General features: G+C 38.1%; 1 pseudogene; it reads right to left on the bottom strand.

The window, feature by feature from the left end:
• Positions 1-14,954, bottom strand: part of LOC110543175 (large ribosomal subunit protein uL1m-like) — a 79,805-nt pseudogene extending 64,851 nt beyond the window's left edge.
• Between the last annotated feature and the right edge of the window lie 10,709 nt (positions 14,955-25,663).

Here is a 25,663-nt window from a genome sequence, read left to right as displayed (position 1 = left end):
CTTTAAGTAATTTTTGGCCATTTTTAGTTGCTTCCATTTATTCTTTAATAATTTTATACATTTACAGAGTACATTCTGTTTATTCTCATTCTTCACCATCTTTTGTTTTCTGCATACTCCTGCTACCCCCCGTCCTTCCTACAGGTCTCTGTCCAGTATTTATTTCATATTATTTTGTTTTGCTTTGTGATCAACTAATTTTAACTCGGACTATATGTGAAACCATGGGTTTGTAAATATTAATCTCAGTTACTTTCCGGTTTCTTTGTCCTCTTTTATGTTTGCTTCCTTTTATTGAATATTTTTTCTCAATAATATATCCTGATTATTATTTTCCCTCCATTTCCTTTTCTCAGTTCCTCCTCAGATTGCCTCTCATCTGGATCAACCCCTTTTCTGTCTCTCACTAGAAAACAGAAAGGCTTCTAAGAGACACTATAAAATAAAAATAAACAAAAACTAACACAATAAGACAAACAAAACAAACACAACAATAACAACAACCCCAAAAACAAAACAGAAGGAAAGATCTCAAGTACCAAGAGAACAAAGTGACCTACTTGTTGGTACACTCAGGCATTCTATAAAAACAATATGTTGGATGCCAAGAACCTATAGGGTAAAAAGAGAGAATCAAATAAAATGATTAAAGGAAAAAAAAAAGCTCTGACATGACATTTTGAGACAAACAACCTCTAAAAATGCCCATGAGTTTTCTTTCTGTTGGCCTTCCACTGTTGAGCATTCAAATTATAGTTAAATAATAGTTTGTTACCCAGGTGAAACTTCCTAAATTTTCATTTTTAAGTGGTTATCAAAATGATGTAACTTCTTGGCTAGGGATGGAGGCCCATGTTCATTTCTTTCTTTCTCCTCTAAGCCCCATCTGGTACAGACACTTTCAGGCCTTGTACATGATGCTGTATCCACTGTGAATTCATATATCCATTGGTCCTATTGTGTTTACAAAGCCTTGGGTTTTTGTTTGTTTATTTGTTAGTTGGTTGGTTTATTTGTTTGTTTTTCCTTCATACCTTCAGGCTCTTACTCTTTTTCTGTCTCCTTTTTCACAGAGTTCCTTGAGACACGAAGGGAACAATTTGATAGAGACATCTCACTTAGGGTTAAATGTCTCTCACTTTCTGCAAATTTTTAGGCTGTAGACATCTGTATTTGTTACCATCTGCTACAGGAGGAAGCTTCTCTGATGATGGCTGAGCAAAGCACTGATCTATGAATGTAAGCAAAATGGCATTAAGAATTATTTTGTGGGGGCGGATCCAAGAAGGTGGCACCTGGAAGACACTCTTTCTGACCAACAGCACAGCAGGAGCTGCACAGTGACAAGCAGACTGAACTCTGGGCCCTAAAACACCAGTCATTGTGTTTCCCAGGTAAGAGCACCCCCCCCGTGTGTGATTCAATCAGCTTCAAGTCACCCAGCTAAAACATGGAACAGTTCCCTGGGCCCGCCAGATGCTCAGTCCTCAACTCAGAGCCACACACTGCCAGCGTGCTCTGATCACTGTTCCAGACTGAACTATGGGCCCCACAACACCAGAGAACTGGATTTCCAGTCTAGAGAAAACCCCAAGGCACAAGAATCCATCAGGACAAGACCTTAGGTCACTCAGACAATCCCTGGAAAAAGACCCGGATCCAGTGGACAGCCAGGTGCCAGCCCAAAGAAGGGTGCTTAGCTGCCAGCACAGAGTCCTACTTGAACGTCTGACTCACCATCCCTGACAGAACTTAGGTCCCCAGGGCACCAGAGACTGAATTTCTCTGTTAGGTGGAATCCACAGTGAGCAGAAGAGCAGGTCTGACCTCAGAACACTCAGTGATATCCCCCCACCCACCCAAACAAACAAACAAACAAAAAGGAAAGATCTTTGCAAAACTCCCCAGGTTCCTGCAAGCGCCCAGGCACCCAATCTCCCAGTCACCTGCAAGGAGGAGCCAGGCACCTGTGCCTGCTTGCTCTACTTGGCATCCCAAACAGACCTGCAAAACCAAAACCACCATAGACTTGGGAAAAACATCGGTTCCAACCCTCAGGACACCCGGCTCTAGAAAAATTTCTGGGTTCCTACAGGCCCTAAGCTCTGGCCTTCTACTGCACACATGAGTGCTGTGCTCACCTGCCGATGATTGCAGCTAGGGTACTGGGGCACACTGCTCCAACCTCACACCAACAAAAGCCTAAAAGTCATTGGAGCAGCCCTCAGACACTGTTCCAAGGTGTGACCAGTTATATCTAGCTAAACTGATGAAACCACGGGACTCCATGGTTCTTCACAATGGCAGTGCCCAGCAAGTACAGCTTAACAGCTACAGTTGCAGCCCACTAAATTCAGAGCAAGAAATCCAGCAGTAAGGCAGCCATCTCTAGGACTTCTCCTGATGAGAGGAGAGCTTTCCTGAACACCACAGTAACCACACAAGTCCAAATGCCTGAGGTAAACTGTGACAACTCCTGAGAAGCAGCACCATTTAGTTGACCATGATCAAAAAGCTGAAGAGATCTTCTTCAGAACCCTGCTGAGGGGAATCTCCCATCCCAGGACTCCAGAAGGCACCAGAAATTAACAGACAACACTTGAGATGGACAGACTGGCAGAGGCCAGCCTAAAAGCACAATCAACAAAAGGCAAAGCAATATGGAATTCCCCAGAACCCAGGCATCCAGGGGCAAGTAGCCCTGGACACCCTAACATAAGTAAAATTCAAGAAGATGACCTTACATCTATGCTTATGAAGAGGTTAATGGAGGAAGCAAATAAAATGCATAAAGAATTAGAAGAAGATAAAATTAGCTTATGGTCATCCATAAAGAAATACAGGAAGTTGCAGCCAAACAGTTTGTGGCTTTCAGAGAGGAAATGATTAAATCACTGAAAGAAAAGAAACAGAAGAATGTTCAAACAAACAGGTGAAGGAATTGAAAGAAAAACCAGAAAATACAGTCAGACAGGTGAAGGAAATCAACAAAATGGCTCAAGATATGAAGATAGAATTGGACAAATTAAAGAAAACACAAATGGAGGAAATAGTGGAGAGAAAGAACTCAGGGAAGAAAATAGGAATTGCAGAGGTAAGCATAACCAACAGACTACAAGAGATGGAAGAAAGAATCTCAGTTGTGGAAGATACAATGGAAAAAAAATTGATGTATCCATCAAAGAAAATTATAAATCTAAGAAATTCCTGACAAAGAACATCCATGAAATCCAAGACAACATGCAAAGACTAAACCTAAGAATAATAGGAATAGAGGAAAAAGATTTCCCGTCTCCAAGATCCAGAAAATGTTTTCAACAAAATAATAGAAGAAAATTTCCCCAACTTAAAGGAGAGGCCTATAAGTATACAAGAGCACTACAGAACACCTAATAAAATAGAGCAGAAGAGAAAATTTTCCCTCCACATAGTAATCAAAACAGTAAGTATACAGACCAAAGAAAAAATTACTAAAAGCTGCAAGGAAAAAGGCCAATTAACATATAATGGCAAAATCATCAAAATCTTAGCTGACTTCTCAACAAAGACTATGCAAGCCAAAAGGGCCTGGGTGGTTATCAAGCAGACCCTAAGAGAACGCAGATGTCAGCCCAGGCAAATATATCCAGCAAAACTCTCAGGCTTCATAGATGGAGAAAACAAGATTTTCAAAGACAAAAACACATTTGAACAATACATACACACCAAACAGTGGTACAGAAAATACCAGAAGGAAAAATAGAACCCCAAAAAATGAACTACTTTCAGGAAAAAAAATAACCTCACTACAGCAAAACAAAAAGTAGCCAAGCACACAAACACACTACCACAGGCAACATCAATGTCAAAGCATTTAGCAACCACTGATGATTAATAGTTCTCAAGATCAGTGGATGCAATTTTCCAATAAAGAGACACAGACTAACAGAATGGATGTGTAAATAAGAGCCAACAATCTGTTGCATACAAGAAACACACCTAAGTCACAAGGATAGACATTACCTTAGAGTAAAGGGCTAGAAGATAGTTTTCCAGAGAAATGGACCCAAGAAACAAGCAGGAGTAGCCATTCTAATACCTAACAAAATAGTCTTTCAACCAAAATAAATCAAAAGAGATGGGGCAGGACACTTCACTCTTAAGGGGAAAATTCCTCCAGGACGACATCACAATCCCCAACATCTCTGCCTCCAATACAAGGACACCCACATTTGTAAAAGAAACATTAATAAAATTTAAATCACACAAAGATCCACACTCATTAATAGTAGGAGACTTCAACACTCCACTCTCAAAACAGGACAGGTCAACAAAAAAAAAATTAAACAAAGAAACGATAACTCTAACAGAGGTCATGAATCAAATGGACTTAACAGGCATCTACAGAACCTTATACCCAAAAAAAAGTAATTTACCTTCTTCTCAGCACCTCATGGAACCTTCTCCAAAATAGACCATATAGTTGGTCACAAAGCAAGCCTCAACAGATACAAGACTGAAATAATCCCTTGTATCCTATCTGATCACCATGGAGTAAAGCTGAACCTCAACAACAACAGAAATAGCAAAAAAACCTACACACACATGGAAACTGAACAACTTCCTACTCAATGACAGCTGGGTCAGAGAAGAAATAAAGAAAAAAATTAAAGTCTTCCTAGAATTTAATGAAAATGAGGCACAGCAAACCCAAACTTATGGGAAACCATGAAAGCAGTGCTAAGAGAAAAGTTCATAGCTGTAAGTGCTTTCAAGAAGAAATTCGAATCATCTCATTCAAGCTAATTAATGGCTCACCTGAAAGCCATAGAGAAAAAAAAAGAAGTAGATACAAAAAAGAGAAGTAGATGGCTGGAAATAACCAAAATCAGGGCTGAAATCAATGAATTAGAAACAAAACAATTCAAAGAATCAATGAAACCAAGAGCTTGTTCTTTGAGAAAATCAACAAGACAGACAAACCCTTAGCCAAACTAACTAAAAGGCAAAGAGAAACTATCCAAATTAACAAACTCAGAAATGAAAAGGGGGACATAACTATAGACACTGAGGAAATCCAAATAATCACTAGGTCTTACTACAAAAGCCTATATGCCACAAAATTTGAAAATCTAAATGGAATGAACAATTTTCTTGATCAATTCCATGTACCAAAGCTGAATCAAGACCAAGTAAATCAATTAAATATTCCTATATCCACTAAGGAAATAAAAACAGTTATGAAAAGTCTTCCATCCAAAAAGAAGCCCAGGGCCAGATGGTTTCAGCACAGAATTCTACCAGACCTTCAATGAAGAGTTAACACCAATACTCTTAAAACTATTCCACAAACTCATTTTATGAAGCCACAGTTACTTTGGTACCTAAACCTCACAAAGACCCAAGAAAGAAAGGGAATTTCAGGCCATCTCCCTTATGAACATTGATGCAAAAACACTCAATAAAAATAGTTGCAAAGAGAATACAAGAACACATCAAAGATATCACCCACTATGATCAAGTAGGCTTCATCCCAGGTATGCAGGGGTGGTTCAATATACAGAAATCCACCAATATAATCCACCACATAAACAAACTGAAAGAAAAAAAAATACATGATAATCTCTTAGTGCTAAAAAAGCATTTGAAAAAATCCAACATCCATTCATGTTTAAAGTATTGAAGATCAGGCACATACCTTAATATAGAAAAGGCAATATACAGCAAGCCTATAGGCAACATCAAATTCAATGGAGAGAAACTTAAAGCAATCCCACTGAAATCAGGGACAAGGCAAGGCTGCCCACTTTCTCCGTATCTCTTCAACATTGTTCTTGAAGTCCTTGCTACAGCAATAAGACAATTAAAGGAGATCAAGGCGATACAAATTAGAAAGGGAGAAGTCAAATTATCATTATTTGCAGATGATATGATAGTATACATGAGTGACCCCAAAAATTCTTCCAGGGAACTCCTACAGATGATAAACACCTTCAGCAAAGTGGCTGGATACAAAATTAACTCAAAAAAGATCAGTAGCCCTCCAATAAATAAAAAACAAATGGGCTAAGAAAAAGGTATGGAAACAACACCCTTCACAATAGGCACAAAGGATATAAAGTACCTTGGTGTGACTCTAACAAAGCAAGTAAAAGAGTTGTATGAAAAAAAAAATTCCAGTCTCTGAAGAAAGAATTTGAAGAAGATATCAGAAGATAGAAAGATCCCCATGCTCATGGCTTGGCAGGATCACGTAGTAAAAATGTCCATCTTACCAAAAGCAATCTACAAATTCATTGCAGTTCCCAACACATTACCAACACAATTCTTTACAGACCTTGGAAGAAACATTCTCACTTCTATATGGAATAACAAGAAACCCAGAATTGCTAAAACAATCCTCTATAATAAAAGATCTTCTGGATGGATCTCCATCCGTGATCTCAAGCTGTACTATAGAGTAACAGTAATAAAAACTGCATAGCACTGTCATAGAAACCAACTGATGGATCAATGGAATCGAATAGAAGACCCTGAAATAAACCCACACTCTTATAGACACCTGATTTTTGACAAAGATCTCTAAACCATACAATAGAAAAAGATGGCATCTTCAACAAATGGTGCTGGTCTAACTGGCTGGCTACATGTAGAAAAATACAAATAGATCTGTATTTATCACCCTGCACAAAATTAAAGTCCAAGTGGATCAAAGACCTCAAAATAAAACCAGATACACTAAATCAGTTAGAAGAAAAACTGGGGAAGAGCCTTGATCTCATTGGCACAGGAGACAACTTCTTGAGCAGAACATCAAGAGCTCAAGCTCTAAGATCAACAATCAATAAATGGGACCTCATGATACTGAAAAGCTTCTGTAAAGCAGAGGACACTTTTGTCTGAACAAATTGACTGCTTACATATTAGTAAAGGACCTCCACCAACCCTATATCTGACAGAGGGCTAATATCCAGAATAAATAAATAACTCAAAATAAGTAATCTAACTAAAAAATGGGGTACATTCCTAAAAAGAGAATTCTCAATAGAGTAATATTGAATGGCAGAGAAATACTTAAAGAAATGTTCAATGTCTTTAGTCATCAGGGAAATGCAATTTGAAAGGACCCTGAGATTTCACCTTACACCCATCAGAATGGATAAGATCAAAAACTCAAGTGACAACACATGCTGGAGAAGATGTGGAGAAAGTAGAACCTTCCTCTATTTGCTGATGAGAATGTAAACTTGTACAACCACTTTGGAAATCAATCTGGCTCTTTCTTAGACAATTAAGACTAGTGCTACCTCAATATCCAGCCTAGGGATATATCCAAAATATGCTCCAGTATACAACAAGGACATTTGTACAACCATGTTTGTTCCAGCTTTATTTGTAATAGCCAGAAGCTAGAAACAACCCAAATGCCCCTCAGTTGAGGAATGGATATAGAAATTGTGGTTCATTTTACACAATGGATTATTATTCAGCAATTAAAAACAAGGAAGTTATGAAAATCGTGAGAAGTAGAAAAGATCATCCTGAGTTAGGTATTCCAGAAGCAGAAAGACATACATGTTATATACTCACTCATATGTGGATATTGACATATAATATAAGACAAACATCTTCATACCTAAAGAAGCAACCAAGGAGGACCCTAGAGAAAATGCTTAATTTTCACTCAGAAGGGAAAACAGGATCGACATAGTAAGCAGTAGAAGAGAGGGAACAGGACAGGAGCCTACTACAGATATTTTCTAAAAGGCTCCACCCATCAGGGTTTTGAAACAGAAGCAGAGACTCACAGCCAAACTTTGGACCGAGCACACAGAGTCTTTTTGAAGAAGGTAGATATAGAAGGACCCTAAGGAGACAGAGCCCCACAAGGAGAACAAAAAAGACAAAAATGCTGGGCCCAGGGCCAACTGCAAGGACTGATGTATCAACTGAAGTCCATGTATAGAGAGAAGCTAGACTCCCTGCTCAGATGTAGCCTACAGTCAGCTGAGTCACTGTGTGGGTAAGGGCAGAAGAGACAGTGCATGACGTGAACTCGATTGTGTGCATTTTGATCATTTCTCCCTGGAGGGGCAACCTAGCCAGCCAACAGAGGAAGAGGATCCAGGCAGTCCTGACGGGACCTGATAGGCTAGGGTCAGACCTGGGGGGGGGGAGGGGAAAAACTTCTCTTATCAGTGAACTAGGAAAGAAGAATAGGAGAGGAAGAGAAAGGAAGGGTGTGTCCAGGATGAGATGAGGGAGGGGGATACAACTAGGTTACAAAGTGAAGAAACCGTAAATAATAATAATAATAATAATGTTTAAAATTTGTTCTATGGTAAACATGTACCAAATTTTCTTTATCCTTGTACCTGTTGATAGATATCTAGTTTATTACACTTCTAACAATAATAAATGTGAATACGTAAGTATCTGTGTAGTAGGATATAGAATCAGGTGAGTATATACCCAAGATGGATAAATCAGGGTCATATAGTAGTTCAGTTTCTTACTTTTTTGAGGAATATCATCACTGATTTTCATAGTGGATAGTGGACACACACACACACACATTTCATTGACAGAGGTTTCCTTCTCAGCAACCTTGCCAGCATCTGTTATTATTTAGTATTTATTTTCAATATGAGCTATCTTGACTGTAGTATTTTAATTTGAATATCTCTGATAGCTTATGAATGTTGAACTCCTTTTAAGTGCTTATCATTCATTAACATTTTTGTTTTAATAACTCTCTTTTCAGTTATAGAGCCCATTTTTTTATTCAGTTGTTTGTTTTCTTAATGTTTAGTTTTTATTGAGTTACTTGTACATTCTGGATATTAAACTCTGCCATAAAGTATAAGTTACAAGTATTTTCTCCAATCCAAGGCTACCTTTTTTTTTTCAATAGACAGCTACTTGTTTTGTGCAGAAACTTCCAAATTTATTTGAAGTCCCATTTGCGAATCTTTGGCCATATTTTTTGATTTACTGAAATTTTATCTTAACAGTTTTTACCTGTAACTATTAAATTTTATCCCCATGTAGAGGATGTCTTTTATTCAGTATGTATTATTAGACACTGAAAAGAAATAAAATGGCTGTTGTTTTGTGAACTAATATCTAGGTCTTCCATTCTACTGCTCTATATATTTGTTTTTGTGTCACTAGCTTTTATTACTATGGCTCTGTAATATAAACTTGAAACTGTCATAATATCTCCAGTAGTATACATTTTATTTGGGGCTACTCTGACTGTTTGGGACTTTTCATGTTCCCATACAATTTTTGGATTGTTTTCTCTATTTTTGTAAAGAGTAGAGTGGTGATTTTTGTTGAAACTGCACTGAATCTATATACAGGTTTATATTGTTGCGGCACCTTTTATTAATTTTGCCTAACTATTAGCAGGGGAAGTCTTTACATCTTCTGATGTCTTCTTGTACTTCCTCCTTCAATATTTTGAAATTTGTATTAAATGGGCCTGTTGGAGGAGGACCTTGGGTACTGTGATTTCAGATGCTGATGTTAATGCCCTGAGATCTGGGTACCATCTTGCCAAGGGAATTGTTACATATGTTGAACCATCTACTGTATTCATGTGATGTAAGGAATACTCTCCAATTATCTCTGATTTGTTAATACAGATGTGCTGACAGTCTGGCATGGGCAGAAGAAAGATAGGTAGAGCAAAGGATCTCAGGAGGACCATGGGAAGAGAAAGAGGAGGAGGACAAAATGGAGAGGAGACAGCATGTCACCCTGGGCTAACCAGGAACATGTAGTCAAGAGCAGCTTGCTCTGAGGACTGGCTGATGGAGCAGAAAAAGTCCAAATGGAACATGCACAGTATTTGGGATTTTTAATGGGAGCAAGACAAGATAGTATAGATGGTTGAAATCTGCCCAGCTCTAGTGCTTTAAGGCTTATTATAAAACTAAAAAATTTCTGTGTCTTTTATTTGGAAAATAGCTGGGTTATGATTATCTGCTGCCATAACAATTTCCTGTATTATTTAATATATATAGAATAAGGAAATCATTTTACATGGGTCTTTCATTTTCTTGGTTAAATTAAAAGTTTTTTTTTTCTTAAGATATTGTGAAAGAAAAAAAAATATTTCAAGAGGAACAAATACATCAACTAAGATACATTTAATGTTGAATTTTTTAAATGTCAGTTATACATCAAAACAACTAAAATAAAGATTTTTCAGCTCTTAAGTATAAGGCACTTAACTGAATATTATGCAGAATGTATAAAAATTACTAAATATAGGAAAGCAACACAAAGTGTACAAATGACCAACATGAGTATGAAGAAATCACCAAAATAAAAGTTGAAAGTACAAAAAAATATGTGTAGTTATAATCTTTTGAAAGGTATAAAATAAAGTGCCACAATTCAGGTATTATAGAAATTATCTTCCATGATAGAAGGGTATAATTACTTGGCAGTCAAAAAGAAGACAGTAAGAAGCTGCTTTTAAAACAGAAACATAAGAATTAAAGAGGGCTCACAAAAATTATCTATATATACCCTGTTGTTCTTCTTTCAAAAAGAGTTTAATGTAGCATTAGATGGCATTAAACTAATTATGCAACTGATGACGAACTTGAACTACTAATTGTCTTGTCTCTTCTTCTTTGAATATTGTGTTCACAATCTTGTGGCACACACCTAGTTTAGAATAAGCTAAAGATGAAACTTAGAGCTCTGAGCTTGTCAAACACAAAACTATATTAACCATGTTTCCAGACCCCATATATATTTTTAATTAAGGAAAGTTTCGAATAATTTGAGAAAGTGGAAGATAATACAAAAGCATGCTCCTCCAGAGAATAAAACTATGATGTATTTCAAATATTCTTTTTGCTTACCCTCCATCCAGAGTTAACTTCGTAGCAATTAAGAAACTACATGACAGGTTATGCTCCAGGAAATGTAAGTTAAAGTAGGTTTTCCTTTACATATTAAAGAATAGCACAGCAAATGCTGTAAGGATCCTATATTAAAATGATAAGATTTTAATATTAAAGCTGTCTGAATTTCCCTGTGGCTTTATGGAAGACCCTGTATAACATCTAAGAAAGCTGAATAAGACTTTACTAGAGAATGACATACAGAATCATTTTATTCTCTTAACCCTTAATCACAGTTTAACTTAGCATAGAATAGGTTGCTCCAATAGGAGGTAATTATTTCAAGTATGTTGCTTACAATAGATTTCATACAAAATATGAGATTTTAAAAATTGTCTTTTAATTCTTTAGTCTCATAAAATTTTAAAATTTGCATTTATTAATAATCATGAAGCTCTGCTATCAGCCCCAGAAACCTGGCACTAGCAAAACATGTCATAACCAGCACAACATCTTTACCAGCCATCAGGAGCCATGTGTTGGTGTCTGAACACGCGCTGAGTTGTGGCAGCTTTATGACAGCTGCAAAGCACGCATATACCTCCTGCACATGTGCAGAGTCACCTTATAAAAGAACTCATCCTCTTTCCCTTGCTCACTCTTCTTCCTGCCATTCATCCAGAAGCTGCTTCTGTGTTCCCCTCCTCTAATAAACCTCTCATGTGAAGCCTGCTTTGTGCCTGACTTCCTGGATTACATTGTTCACTCAGTTGCCTAAATCCCAATATTTGGTGCTGGAACCCTGGATAGGCTCTTCCATCATTCATGCTCACCATTAAGGGTTAAATCTGCTTGGCTGGGACCCTATCCTTCAATTAGTATCAAGCCCTCTTTCCGCCTACCTGATCACTGCATCTATACATCCAGCACCAGAGGATTGGTGAGTTCCCTTCTATGGTAGTCATAAATGTTCCCCTTTTTCTGAGAGATTAACTGGTATCTCTGTGGGGAATAGAGGTACCCTCCAACCACGGCCTTCAAGGCTATGGTTGGCCCTCCTTGCCTACCCACACACAGATGACTTCCCTTGGGTGAATTATCTTTTTATTCTTACCGACACTGTCTTGGCTTTTCCTTTACTTTCACTTTAGAAGTATGAGAAAATCTTAGTACTAGGTGACACTATGCCTCCTGGGACTCTTTCCTGTGGATCATGGCACTGCTAGTGACGACCTTCTTTGCCAACTTTGCCCCTGTACGTCTAGTTCTCCTGCGCTTTGTGAGGTCTCCCTAAAGACTGGCAGAACTGAATTTCTTTTTTCTCTTCACCCACGGAAATTGCATCTTCTACCATACCTCTAAGCTCTCTCCCTGGTACTGACTAGCAGCTTGATTTTACCCATATGCTAACAGTCAAACATGTTCATTACCTCCTAGTCTTGGTGAACACTTTCGTGAGATGGATAGAGGCATTCACAACTATTAAAAAGAAAGCTCAGACAGTTTCTGATCTCCTTCTCTGTGAAATCATGCCACATTTGGAATCCCCACCTCCCTCTAGTCAGACGATGGTCCTGAATTTATTTCCCAAGTTTCCCAGAATCTGTCTAAATTGCTCAATATCCTTTGGCATTTTCATGTCCCATACCACCTGTAATCCACAGGAAAGGTAAAGGAAACTACCAGAACCTTAAAAAACACCCTTGTCAAACTCATAGGAACTTCACACCTATACTGGAAAAAAAAAAAAACCTCCTCCCCCTGGCCCTCTTTAGGCTAAAAACTCTCCCCAAAAGCCCCTTTCCATCTCACCCTTTGAGCTCATGTATGGACAATCGGTTATTCCCCCTTCCCCCAGGTTTTTCAGCTAAATCTTAGCTTATCCCTGATTACCTCCTCACTCCCTTACTCTGTCACCTCTGTTCTCTCCTGTGGAACTTTACTGACCACTGTTTAACATGGCTACACACTAACTCCTGTCCATCTCTTATTAAAATTGGAGATCAGGTTCTTCTCTCTCTCCTCCCCAGACCAACATCCTTTACCTCTTTTTCCTAAATGGCAGGGCTCATTTAAGGTAATTCTTGTGACTCCCACAGCTGCCATGCTTGAGTGTTTCCCTTACTGGATTCACCTATTTCACCTCAAGCCTTTTATACCCCTCTTCAAGACAATTTTCCTTCCTACTATAACTCCAACAAGACCTTGTTCTCTTAAGCTTTAGAGGACACTGAAACCAATGACCTTATCTTCAATTCCTAAAAAAAAAATGAGGCCTCACTTCAGCAGCTATGTTTGACCCTACTGGATTAAATACATATTTTTGGTCCTCTCCCTCTTATCTATTTCTGTCTAGAGTACTGCTTACATATGGAGATTCCAAGTTTAAGAGGACCTCATTGATAACAAACAACCTCTCCAAATAGGGTCAGGAAATTGCTCTATGGGAGGCTCTCAGGTGCTGATTAAAATCTCCATAACCCCCACATTCATCCCCCCTTTCTTATTTGATAGAATTACTGTTTTGTTTCTCTTGGACCAAACAACAGAGTATTGCAAAAGATGACTGGACAGATAGGAAGTTCTCACATACCATTTCCACATACCAGCACACACACACACACACACACACACACACACACAGAGCTTCTACATCTGTATAAAGATTCTCTTTCTCTTCTCCATCTTAGACACTTGGAATTTCAGACAGGAAACAGGCATCACTGAAAAACTCTACCACCACTACGCTCCTCAGTTACTGAAAATTATAATTCATATCCAGAGAAAATAAGTCTCAATTAACCAATCCCTGGGGATGGGAAGAGTAGAAAAGGTAATTAGACATTCTTCTGAGGTCATTGCCTTTCTAGCATCCCCCCTCCTATATAACAGAAACTTGTTGTTTCGCCTCCCACTTCAGACTCTGACTTCAGGATACAAGCTCCTTAATGTCACCCAACCATGCCATTTTATAACTTGTTGGTTCTGTGTCGCACCTGGAATCAACTCAGAACTGCCACTGACAGCTTCTCCAGTGACTCTGTCAGATGGCCTTACCTCACCATTAACTACCTGCCCTGACTCTGTTGTTGCTATAACCTGCTACCTTTTTCATATCATCCTCGTTGGCATGGCAAACTTTCTGAGTATCTGGGACATGTTTGGTGGGATAATTAGATTTCCTCTACTTTAACAAAACTATTTTCAGTCCCAATGACCTACTGTCCATAACACCTCCATTGTTTGTATTCTTTGTGGTACTCAGGTCTACCATTGCCTACCCATTGGTTGGTCAGGAGTTTGCACTCTGGGGTTTCTTTTCCCTGAATTGGAGGTAATAAATGGAAAGGAGTCTTTAGCGATTCTAGTAATGAATCACAGCATGATTATCACAGCATAATTATCATAGCATGATAAAAGGGCAATTCAAATCCTGCCCCTTCTGGCTGTTGCAGGAATCACTGCAGGTATAAGAACTGGGACAGCTGGGCTGACTTCCTCACTAACTCGGAATTGCCAGGTTACATTCCAGTTTATTCAAGATCTACAGCAGGTGGCTCAGACAATACTGACTCTTCAGGGACAAATCAACTCCCTGATAGCTCTGTTACTTCAAAGCTGATGAGGAATAGATGTCCTCTTGGCAAAAGAAAGCGCTATTTGCATTTTCCTCCAGGAGGAATGTTGCTTCTATGTCAAACAGTTGAGTATAATATAGGACAAAATTCAACAACTTCAGACAGGCCTATAAAAGCAAAGATGCCTCTAATACTTGGATTATTAAGAACTCTGTATGGAAATAGATTTTATAGATTTTGCCCTTTTTGACCCCTTTTCTTTTCATTATTTTATTTTTCTGTTCACATCCTGCTTTATTAACCTCCTCCCTACATTCTTCCAATGACAAATGTAAAAAAACAAAACAAAACAAACAAACAAAAAAAAAACACCTCTAATCAAACTAATCAGTTACTTTTACAGGACTATCAATCTCTCACCACAGAACCTGATGCTGATGGCCATCTGGTATACTTTGATGGTGGGAACCAGCTGTACCTTGAGAGTGACAACATCCCTAATTAGCAGGAAACAGTCTGAAGAGCCAGCCATGCTCCCATACCTATCCAACATCAACCAATTTTTAGTTTCATTTTTTTTAAATAATATCAAGAAGGGAGGAATATTAGTATTCAGGCAGGTCTGCTATCAGCCCCAGAAACCTGACAATAGCAAAACAGCAAAATAACTTTCCCAGCTACCAGGAACCATGTGCTGGTGTCTGAATATGTGCTGAGTTGTGTTAGAGTTGCAAAGCACACATCTACCTTTCTAAGGTGCAGAGTCACCTTAGAAAAGAACTCGTCCTCTTTCCCTTGCTCACTCTTCTTTCTGCCATTTCTGCCAGAAGCTGCTTCTGTGTTCCTCTACCCTAATAAACCTCTCAAGTGAGGCTGTTATGCCCAGATCTTATGGTCCCCAAAGTCTACCAGGAGCTGGACCACATATGCAAGAGCAAGGAGGTTTATTTGGGCTTAAGCTTGGTCTCTCTACCATCTCCAACTCAGTGGATCAGAAAGAAGAGCCCTGAGCAGCTGCATGGCAGGGTTTTTTATTGGAATTTCCAGCTTAGAAGTTACACAATTGGGTATGATTGATTGGGTGACATTCAGCAAGGGCAAGCTTGTTACAAAGCGATAGGCTAACTAACATAAACTAACATTGAGCAAGCTATCTATAGACCCCAGAAATGTTAGGTTGGCAGGCTGCCCAGCACAAATGTCGCAACCTGATATAAGATACTTTACCATTTTTGTAGTTATTCTCAGGATGTCCCCTGAGTAGGGAAATTTATGGCCTTGTTTCTGGGATGGATGATTTGGGGGGGGGGTTGGGGGGGAGGTAAGGCCTGGCCCTTTCATTTTGCCCTTGGAATGGGATAAAATCTCAAATTTTTGAGATGGGTTCAAGGGCTGGTAATGAGACTTTTCTAATGCTAGAAATAATAGTGCAAGGGGCACAAAGCAGGACTAGAAGAAGGACAAGTAAGGGCCTATATACTAGTTTATCAATTGACAATATAAAAAACCCATTCCTTATGCCAGGGAGCCCCTTTGATTGTGCATTTTAGCCTGTTAGGTAGGATAAGGGCCTAATGAATTTCTCTTATTCTGTTATTTAAGGCTGACATTGGGAAGGAGATATTGGGGACTCAGGAAGGCTGAAAGGCTAGTCAAAAGCTAGGCACAGGGGCACCATCTAATTAGATATTTAGTTAAAGAGACAGGGAGCCATCACATCAGCTGGATTGGTTTACATCAGCTTTCAGCAACTTCAAATCTCAGATCACAATGTATAGCTGATCCCTGAATGGAGTCTGTCAGCTAGGAAAAAAGTCTGCTGAAACAAATTTATACTAGAGACAGAAGTTAAAATTTATCTGGTAAGTGGAGAAAGTGAGGAATCCCAATACCAAGCGAAAAACTCATCTGGGGTTAATTTAATCTTTGGCATATCCAGATCTTATGACTTTTTGATTTCCTAAAACTCATATGACTTTTAGTATACACATTAGACGGAGATGTTTTAGCATGATGAGAAGACACTTTTTTTTTGAAGTGGAAGTTTCTGGTTTCTTTTTTTAATTATTATTTATTAATTACACTTTATTAATATTGTATCCCCCCATACGCCCCTCCCTCTTCCCCTCCGGATCCCACCCTCCCTCCCGTTTCTGCATGTATGCACCTCCCCAAGTCCACTGATAGGGGAGGTTCTCCTCTCCTTTCTAATCTTAGTCCATCAGTTCACATCAAAAGTGGCTGCATTGTCCTCTACTATGGCCTGGTAAGGCTGCTCCCCCATCAGGGGGAGGTGATCAAAGAGCAAGCCAATCAGATTATGTCAGAGGCAGTCCCTCTTCCCATTACTATGTAACCCACTTGGACACTAAACTGCCATGGGCTACATCTGTGCAGGGGTTCTGGGTTATCTCCATGAATAGTCCTTGGTTGGAGTATGGGTCTCTGGGAAGTTCCCTGTGTTCAAATTTTCTTGTTCTGTTGCTCTCCTTGTGGAGTTCCTGTCCTCTCCAGCTCTTACTATTTCCCACTTCTTACATAAAATTCCATTCACTCTGCCTGATAGTTGGCCATCAGGCTCAGCATCTGTTTTGATAGTTTGCAGGGCGAGAGGCTTTCAGAGGCCCTCTGTGGTATGTTCCTAGTTTGTTTCCTGATTTCTTCTTCTGGCTTTTAGAGGCCCTCTGTAGCAGGATTCTAGGTTGTTTCCTATTTTCTTCTTCTGATGTCCATCCTCTTTGCCTTTCAGGTGGGGATTGGACATTTTAGTTAGGGTCCTCTCTCTTGCTTAGTTTCTTTAGATACATAGATTTTGGTGGGTTTGTCCTACGTTGTATGTCTATATGAGTGAGTATATACCGTGTGTGTCTTTTTGCTTCTGGGACAACTCACTCAGGATGATCCTTTCCAGGTCCCACCATTTACCCGCAAATTTCATGATTTCCTTGTTTTTCATTGCTGAGTAGTATTCCATTGTATAGATGTACCACAATTTCTGCATCCATTCTTCAGTTGAGGGGCATCTGGGTTGTTTCCAGCTTCTGGCTATTACAAATAAAGCTGCTACAAACATGGTTGAGCAAATGTCCACTTTTAAGTCTATTTCCAGAAGACAACCAAAAAGAAATTAAAATCTCGAGCTTTCTCATGGAATAGTAAGCAGTCAGTGCTCCATCAGTTTATTAGAACTCTATTGATAAATGTCAAAACTCTGAACCTTTGCAATCTTATAACAACATATGTACAACAATAGCATAAAGGGAGGATAGAAATCTGAATTCTTTTACATTTTCAATATGCTTAAATTGCTATTTACATTATTACAACTTATATTCACATACCTTAAAACATCTTCTTGGAGCCACTGGCACTTTACAACTTGTATTTATAAACCTTAAAATACCTACTTAGACCCTCAATCTTCCTTGCATTTACGAACTTTGAAACATCTTCCTAGACCCTCAATTTTTTAGACCCTCATATCTTAAACTTACATATCCTGAAACCTTACATAAACTTTACATCTTTCTATCTATTTTTTTTTATCATAAGACACAGGCGGTAAACATGAAGCCTGTGAGCAAGGCAAACCTGTTTGATTTTCTAAATAAGAAATCTGGTACCTAGGAGTTTTAACTAGCCAATGAAATAACTAATGAACTAACAGAGGATCTAACTGTCAGCTCTTTAGTTGCAAACCTACCATTAGCTTAGTTAAGCCATCAATATGATCAGAGACAGAGAAGGATAAATTGAAAGCTAAATGTACCAATCAAAATGACAAAGACCACTAGTCAGTCTGCCACTTAGGCAGTTGTCCCTGGCTCCTGTGGTCACATGGCATCACAAGCAGAGGCAGTCTGGCCATCAGTCACAGAAGATGAGAAATTGTTTCAGTGGAAAAAAGAACATGAGAGACTGATCTCATCTCAGCTTCAGCAATGTGAAACCATGAATCTCCAGATGTCCACAGCTTTTTCCACAGGTTATGCTGGGCCCTAGCAGCTGGTCAGTTGGGGCAGTCTTGCCCAGTGGTTAGCAAAAAACAATCCAGAGTTGAAGTCACCTGTCACTGTGCTCAAATCTTCTCAGAGACCTTGACAAGTTACTGCCCAGATTTTGGTACTCTCTGTCACAGTAAAATTTACATGCATTGGATGCCATATTCATCAGATCTCTGACAAGCCTGAGGGCTACCATATCTCAATTAATCTTTACCTGTCTTCAGTTATCTGCTGTAAATTGCATCTTGTAAAACAGAGTGCAATAATCTGTGACATATTCTTTAAATAAGTGTTTTAGGACCTTATCTATTTCTAGTAGTTCTATGTAGGCAAACTTTGTAGTTACCTATCCTAAGCTTAACCTTGAAAACATAAACTAGAGACAAGGAAAGCTCAACCTTGAAAACATAAACTAGAGACAAGGAAAGCTCAATCTTGTAACCCACTGCAGTCATTAGCATAACTTTAAATATATTTATGAACTAAAATCAAAGCAAAACTTTTAACCATACAGTTCACAGATGGGCTAGCAAATGTTGCTGATCCTACCACATTGTATTATTAAGACTGAACAGAAAAATATTTAAAGTACAGAAGTTGCTTGTAGCACTAAACAGGGAACTAAACACAGCTGGCAGCCCTAAACAAATATGGTGGAAAAACCACGGCTTCAACCTCTTTATCCCTGAACTAACATAGTAGCTAGTCACATGTTACCAGCTGTGGCTGGCAATTTAAAATATTGCTATTAGGTATCACTGATGGTGTTGTTACTTCCCAAGGTATAACACTGTGAGCATTTACAGTTTTCTGTAACCAAGTTCTAACATTGTAATCAAATAACTTTTAGAACTAAGTGTATAATAGGACAGTATAGAACAATTTCAAACTATATTTACTATTCTGACCACACCAAACATATCAGCCAGAAATAAAGAGCATGAATGCATTCATGCAGGAACTGGCAGCAAGCAAACACTTCAAATCAGCCTCTTAATCTGAATAGAACTTTATAAACCAGGGGTGAATCACACATACAGCATGCTATAAAACACAACTCGAAATTTTATACATATAAAATCCATAAAGACATTATTGTAAAATACCTGATAAATTTTAAAATGTTTCATAACCTTAAACATATTTTTAAAAGAAATCTGTTTTTGCAACATCAAAATAAACGACTTTTTAGGAGTGAAGTCACAAAGCATAACCATAATTTTAAAAGTCAAAACCAAATTTTATCAATGTAAAAAATTAAATTTCTAAAATCATACCAATTTAAAATGAGACTTGTCTTCTTAGTCTAAAAGGAGATAGGATGATAAACAGAATTCATTATGACTAAGAGGTTCTGCAATTATTTTCTTACACTACCCAATACCATGTGGCAATATTAAAATGGAGTTGCACCACATGGCAGACTACAAAGTTGCTATTTATAAACGTCCGAGTTCCTATAGATGTTACAAACACAAATGCACACATATATATGTTCAAAACAAGAGTTTGAATTTAACCTTTAAACATATTCAATAACTGTTAATCTATAACCAAGATATTCAGAGCATATTAACCATTTATGATCAGGCAAATATAAACATGTAATGGCCATACATATATTTAAAACATATACACAAAATTTTGCTTATTTCATTCAGCTGTAATTTCAAGCAATTTGTTATCTGTTGATCATACAAAAGGAGTTTGGTACTTGCTAAAATTGTTGCTCTTGGATGCCACATATTACAGCCATCCCTTGGTGTACATCTTCATCTTTGCCCTCTCATTCTGACCCACAGAAAAGAAGTGGCCACTGCTGCCATTTTTCCTCTTGGAGGGAAACTCGTATGGCTATGACCATTATTGTGTGCCTACCTGCCTTCCCAGTAGGCTCTTTCACACCCACAGCTAAAGGCTACAGGAATAAGGCATGTGGACCATGGCTCAGCTCCACTAACAGGGATCCATGGTCTGTGCTTGAACCACCATGATACAAGGCTCTACTGGTTTTAATTAAATTCAAGTTTCACCAATGGTTAAATCATACTTTTAATTAAATTTTTATTTTTTAAATGGTTCTCTTAATTTTATTTGAGGTAGTCCATTGAAGACAGTCCTCATGAGTCCTGATAAGCTAGGGTTATATGAAAGGGAAAGAGGACCTCCCCTCTCAGTGGATTTAGAGAGGGGCAGGGAGGAGATGAGGGACAGAAGGTGGGATTGGGATGAAATTTTTATTTTTAATATTAATTACAGTATATTCACTTTGTATCCCAGCTGTAGCCCCCTCTCTCATTCCCTCTGAATAGCACCCTCGCTTCCTCAACTCCACCCATGCCCCTCTCCCACTTCAGTGATAGGGGGGGTTTTCCTCCCCTTCCATCTGACCCTAGCTTATCAGGTCTCATCAGGACTGACTGTCTGCATTGTCCTCCTCAATGACTGGCAAGGCTGCTCCCCCTGAGGGGGGAGAGTCGGTCAAAGAGCCAGCCACTAGATTCATGTCAGAGACAGTCCCTGTTCCCCTTACTCGGGGACCCACTTGGAAACAGAGCTGCCATCTGCTACATCTAAGCAGGGGTTTTAGGTTATATTCATGAATGGTCCTTGGTTGGAGTATCAGTCTCAGAAAAAAAACCATGTGCCCAGATATTTTGCTTCTGTTGCTCTTCTTGTGGAACTCCTGTTCTCTCTAGGTCTTACTATCTTCCCCTTCTTCATAAGATTCCCTGCACTTTGCCCAAAGGTTGGTCTTAGCATCTGTTTTGATACACTGCAGGATTGAGTCTTAAGAGGCCCTCTGCGGTAGGCTCCTTTCCTGTTTACTGTTTTCTCCTTCGTCCAATGTCCATCCCATTTGTCTTTCTAAGTGAGGTCTGATCAACTTACCCAGGATCCTCCTTCTTCCTTAGTTTCTTAAGGTGTACATATTTTAGTATGTTTAGTATGTTTATCATATATTAAAAGTCTAAAATCAATATATAAGTGCAAATAGATGATGTGTGACTTTCTGTTTCTGGGATACCTCACTCAGGATGATCTTTTCAAGATCCCACCATTTGCCTGCAAGTTTCATGAATTCCTTGTTTTTAATTGCTGATTAATATTCCATTGTGTAAATGTACCACAATTTCTGTATCCATTCTAAAATCGAGGGACATCTGGGTTGTTTCCAGGTTCTGGATATTACAAATAAAGCTGCTATGAACACGTTTGAGTAAATGTCCTTACTCAGTCCTTGAGCATATTTTGGATATATGTCTAGGAGAGGTATAGCTGGATCTTGAGGAAGCACTTTTCCCAATTGTCTGAGACAGGGCCAGATTGATTTCCAAATTGGTTGTACAAGTTTACATTCTCACCAGCAATGGAAGACGGTTCCTATTTCTCAATATCCTCTTCAGTATGTATTGTCACTTGAGTTTTTGATCTTAGCCATTATTATGGGTGTAAGGTGAAATCTCAGAGTCCTTTGGATTTGCATCTCCCTGATGACAAAGGATGTTGAGCATTTCTTTAAGTATTTCTCTGACATTTTATATACTTCTACAGAGAATTCTCTGTTTACCTCCGTACCCCATTTTTTAATTATATTACTTATTTTTTGTTTTTTTAACTTCTTTCATTCTTTATATATTCTTGATATTAACCCTCTGTCAGATACTGGGTTGGTGAATATCTTTTCCTAGTTTGTAGATTGTCATTTTGTTCTGAGGACACTGTCATTTGCTTTACAGAATCTTTTCAGTTTCATATGGTTCCATTTATTGATTGTTGATCTTAGAGTATGTGTTGTTGGTGTTCTTCTCAGGAAGTTGTCTCCTGTGCCAATGAGTTCTAGGCTCTTCTCCAATTTTTCTTCTAACCAATTCAGTGTGTCCGGTTTTATGTTGAGGTTTTTGATCCACGTGGATTTTAGTTTTGTGCAAGGTGATAAATATGGATTATTTTTTGCATTTTTCTGCATGTAGACATCCAGTTTGACCAGCATCATTTGTTGAAGATGTTGTCTTATTCCCATTTTATGGTTGACTTCTTCATCAAAAATCAAGTATACATAGGTGTGTCAGTTTATTTCTGGGTCTTCTATTTGGTTCCTGTGATCTACCACTCTGTTTCTATGATAATACCATGCAGTTTTTTTTTTAATTACTATTGGTCTGTAGTACAGCTTGAGATCAGGGATGGAGATACCTCCAGACAATCTGTTGTTATACAGGATCATTTTGGCAATTCTGGTTTCTTTGTTTTTCCATATGAAGTTTAGAATTGTTTTTCTCAATGTCTGTAAAGAATTGTGTTGGAATTTGATGGAAATTTCATTGAAACTGTAGACTGCTTTTGGTAGAATGCCATTTCACTATGTTATTCCTACTGATCCATGAGCACAGGAGATCCTTCCATCTTCTATCTTCTGATATCTTCTTCAATTTCTTTCTTCAGAGTCTTGAAGTTTTTTTTGTTTGTTTGTTTTTTGTTTTTTTTTTTAACAGGTCTTTTAATTGCTTAATTAAAGTCACACCAATGTATTTTATGTTATTAGTGGCTATTGTGAAGGGTATAGTTTCCCTTTATCAGCTCTTTTGTCTTTGGAATACATGAGGGCTTCTGATTTTTTTTTTTTTGAGATAATTTTGAATCCAGCTAATTTGCTGAACATGTTCATCAGCTGAAGGAGTTCTCTGTTTGAACTTTGGGGTCGCTCATGTATACTATCATATCATCTATGACTAGTGATACTTTGACTTCTTCCTTTCTGATATGTATCCCATTGATCTCGGTTAGATGTCTTATTGTTCTAGCTAGGACTTTAAGTACTACGTTGAAGAGATAAGGAGAGAATCGGCAGGCTTGCCTTGTCTCTGATTTCAGTATTATTGATTTAAGTTTCTCGCTGTTTAGTTTGATGTTGGGTATAGGCTTGCTGCATTGTCTTTACTATGTTTAGGTATGTGTCTTATATCCTGATTTATTCAAGACTTTAACCGTGAATTGGTGTTTCATTTTGTTAAATGCTTCTTTTCGACATCTAAGGAAATGATACTGTGGTTTTTCTACTTCAGTTTGTTTGTATCATAGATTACATTGATGGATTTCTGCATATTGAAATACCCCCGCATGCCTAGTATGAAGCCTACTTGGTCATGGTGGATGATATCTTTTATGTGTTCTTGGATTTGGTTTGCAAGTATTTTATTGAATATATTTGCACCAATGATCAAAAGAAAGATAGGTCTAAAGTTCTCTTTTTCTGTTGGGTCTTTGTGTGGTTTAGGTATCAAGGTGACTATGGCTTCATAAAATGAATTTGGTAATGTTCCTTCTTTTTCTATTTTGTGGAATAATTTGAAAAGAATTGGAGTTAGCTCTTCTTTGAAGGTCTGGTAGAATTCTGCACTGAAACATTCCGGCCCTGGGCTTTTTTTTTTTTGGAAAGGAGAGTTTTGATGACTGTTTCTATTTTCTTGGGGGATATAAGACTATGTAATCTAGTTACTTGATCGTGATTTAATTTTGGTAAATGGAATCTATCAAGAAAATTGTCCATTTCATTTAGATTTTCAAATTTTGTGGCATGTACTCTTTTGTAGTAAGAATTAATGATTGTTTGAATTTCCTCAGTGTCTTTTGTTATGTCCCCCTTTTTCTGTCTGATTTTGCTGATTTGCACACTTTCTCTCAGCCTTTTAGTTAGGTTGGCTAAGAGTTTGTCTATCTTGTTGATTTTCTCAAAGCACCAGCTCTTGGTTTGATTGATTCTTTGAATTGTTTTCTTTTTTTTTTTTTCTAATATTTTGATTTTGACCCTGAGCTTGAATATTTCTAGCAGTCTACTCCTCTTGGGAGTATCTCCTTCTTCTTCTTTTTTTTTTTCCTAGGGCTTTCAGGCAAGCCATTAAGTTGCTTGTATGAGATGTTTCAAATTTCTACTTGAAGGCATTTACTGCTATAAATTTTCCTCTTAGCACTGCTTTCATTGCGTCCTATAAGTTTGGGCATGTTGTGCCTTTATTTTCATTGAATTCTAGGAAGTGTTTTTTTTTTTTCTTTATTTCTCCCCTAACCCAGCTGTCATTGAGGAACAAGTTGTTCAGTGTCTATGTATGTGTTTAGGCTTTTTGCTCTATTTCTGTTGTTGTTGAGGTCCAGCTTTAGTCCATGGTAGTCAGATAAGGTACAAGAGATTATTTCAATTTTCTTGTATCTGTTGAGGCTTTCATTGTGACCAACTTTGTGGTCTATTTGGAGACAGTTCCATGAGGTGCTGAAAAGAAGTGTGAAAATTTCTGTAGACATCTATTATGACCATTTGATTTAGCACTTCTGTATGTGCCAGTATTTCCCCATTTAGCTTTGTCTAGATGATCTGTCTCTTGGTGAGAGTGGCATGTTGAAGTCTCCTACTATTAAATTTTTGGGATTGATGTGTGATTTCAGCTTTAATAATGTTTCATTCACAAATGTAAGTGCTCTTATATTTGGGGTATAGATGTTCCAGATTGTGATGTACTCCTGGTGGATTTTTCCTTTGATGAGAATGAAGTGTCCCTCCTCATCTTTTCTGATGAATTTTGGTTGAAAGTCTATTTTGTTAGATATTAGAGTAGCTACCCCAGCTTTTTTTTCTGTGTCAGTTTGCTTGAAAAGCATTTTTCCAGAACTTTATTCGGACATAGTGTTTATCTTTGTTACAGAGGTGTGTTTCTTGGATGCAGCAGGATATTGGGTTCTCTTTCTGCAACCATTCTGTTAGTCTGTGTTATTTTATTGGAGACTTGAATACACTAATGGTGATAGATAACAGTGACCAGTGAATGTTATTTCCTTTTATTATGGAGTTGTTAGTGTTACTGTGATTCATTGCTTGTTTTCTTTTAAATTTTTTGTTGTGAATTTATCTGTATCCTATCTTTTCTTGTGTGTAGTTTTCATTGGATTGGAGTTTTCCTTCTAGTATCTTCTGTGTGGCTGTGTTGCTGTGTAGATATTGTTTGAACTTAGTTTTGTCATAGAATATTTTGTTTTCTCCATCTATGTTGATTGAAAGCTTTGCTGGGTATAGTAGTCTGGGTCGGCATCTGTGTTCCCTTAAAGTCTGCATGACATCTTCCCAGGCCCCTCTGGCTTTCATAGATTCTGTTGAAAAATATGGTGTGATTCTGATAGGTTTACCTTTTTATAATTCTTGGACTTTTTTTCCTTGCTGCTTTTAATATCGAAATCTCACCAAAAA

This window comes from Meriones unguiculatus, chromosome X, assembly GCF_030254825.1.
Source record: "Meriones unguiculatus strain TT.TT164.6M chromosome X, Bangor_MerUng_6.1, whole genome shotgun sequence".
In the NCBI taxonomy this organism is placed as follows: domain Eukaryota; kingdom Metazoa; phylum Chordata; class Mammalia; order Rodentia; family Muridae; genus Meriones; species Meriones unguiculatus.
This window is presented reverse-complemented; position numbering and strand designations above follow the sequence as displayed.